The 1,267-nt window shown below is 40.6% G+C and overlaps 1 non-coding gene across 1 annotated transcript; it reads left to right on the top strand.

Moving 5' to 3' along the window:
- Nucleotides 1-756: 756 nt before the first annotated feature.
- On the top strand, nucleotides 757-859 carry LOC112768224 (small nucleolar RNA R71). Its single transcript, XR_003185662.1, has one exon. It is a non-coding gene; the product is annotated as a small nucleolar RNA R71 (small nucleolar RNA).
- Nucleotides 860-1,267: the final 408 nt, after the last annotated feature.

Below are 1,267 nucleotides of genomic sequence, written 5' to 3'. Positions count from 1 at the left end.
CTTGCACTCTTCTCTTGGGTTTACTTCAGTGTTACTAGGAAGAGTTTTAGGAGGAGTCTCAGGGATTCTGTTGCTCAGATGACCAACTTGTACCTCCAAATTTCGGATGGAGGACCTTGTTTCAGTTATAAAACTATAAGTGGTCTTAGAGAGATTAGAGACTATAGTTATTAAGTCAGAAAGGCTCTGGTTAGGAGTCTCTATATTCCCTTGAGAAGATGGGAATGGTGGCCTATTGTTGAACCTATTCTAGGTTCTTCCACCTTGATTATTATTGAAGCCTTGCTGAGGCTTCTTTTGATCCTTCCATGAAAGGTTAGGATGGTTCCTCCATGAGGGATTGTAGGTGTTTGCATAAGGTTCTCCCATGTAATTCACCTCTTCCATGGTGGGTTTGTTAGGATCATAAGCTTCTACTTCAGAGGAAGCTTCTTGGGTGTTGCCAGTTACAGCTTGCATTCTAGTCAAATGCTGAGAGATCATATTGACTTGCTAGGTCAAGATCTTGTTCTGAGCCAATATGGCATTCAGAGTGTCAACTTTAAGAACTTCTTTTTCTGAGCTACCCCATTGTTTACAGGGTTTCTCTCAGAGGTGTACATGAATTGGTTGTTTGTAACCATCTCAATAATTTCGCTTGCCTCTTCAGGTGTTTTCTTCAAGTGGAGTGATCCACCTGCAGAACTGTCCAATGATATTTTAGAAATCTTAGACAGACCATCATAGAAAATTCCTAGGATAGACCAATCTGAGAGCATGTCAGGAGGACATCTACTGATCAGTTGCTTGTATCTTTCCCAAGCTTCATAGAGGGATTCACCTTCTTTTTGTCTGAAGGTTTGAACTTCTACTCTGATTTGGCTCATCTTTTGAGGAGGAAAAAATTTGGCCAGGAAATCATTAACTAACTTTTCCCAACAGTCTAGGCTCTCTTTAGGTTGAGAATCCAACCATATTTTAGCTCTTCTCTAAGAGCAAAGGAAAAGAGCATAAGTCTGTAGACCTCAGGATTTACTCCATTGGTCTTAACAGTGTCACAGATTTGCAAGAATTCTGACAGGAATCAATGTAGATCCTTATGTGGAAGTCCATGGAACTTGCAATTCTATTGCAGAAGAGAGACTAGCTGAGGCTTAAGCTTAAAGTTGTTAGCTTCAATGGCAGGTATGGAGATACTTCTGCCATAAAAGTCAGAGGTAGGTATGGTGTAGTCACCAAGAACCTTTCTTGCATCTCCTTCATTATTAGCATTGTCTGCCATGTCTTC

The sequence above is a fragment of the Arachis hypogaea genome, chromosome 17 (assembly GCF_003086295.3).
Source record: "Arachis hypogaea cultivar Tifrunner chromosome 17, arahy.Tifrunner.gnm2.J5K5, whole genome shotgun sequence".
In the NCBI taxonomy this organism is placed as follows: domain Eukaryota; kingdom Viridiplantae; phylum Streptophyta; class Magnoliopsida; order Fabales; family Fabaceae; genus Arachis; species Arachis hypogaea.
This window is presented reverse-complemented; position numbering and strand designations above follow the sequence as displayed.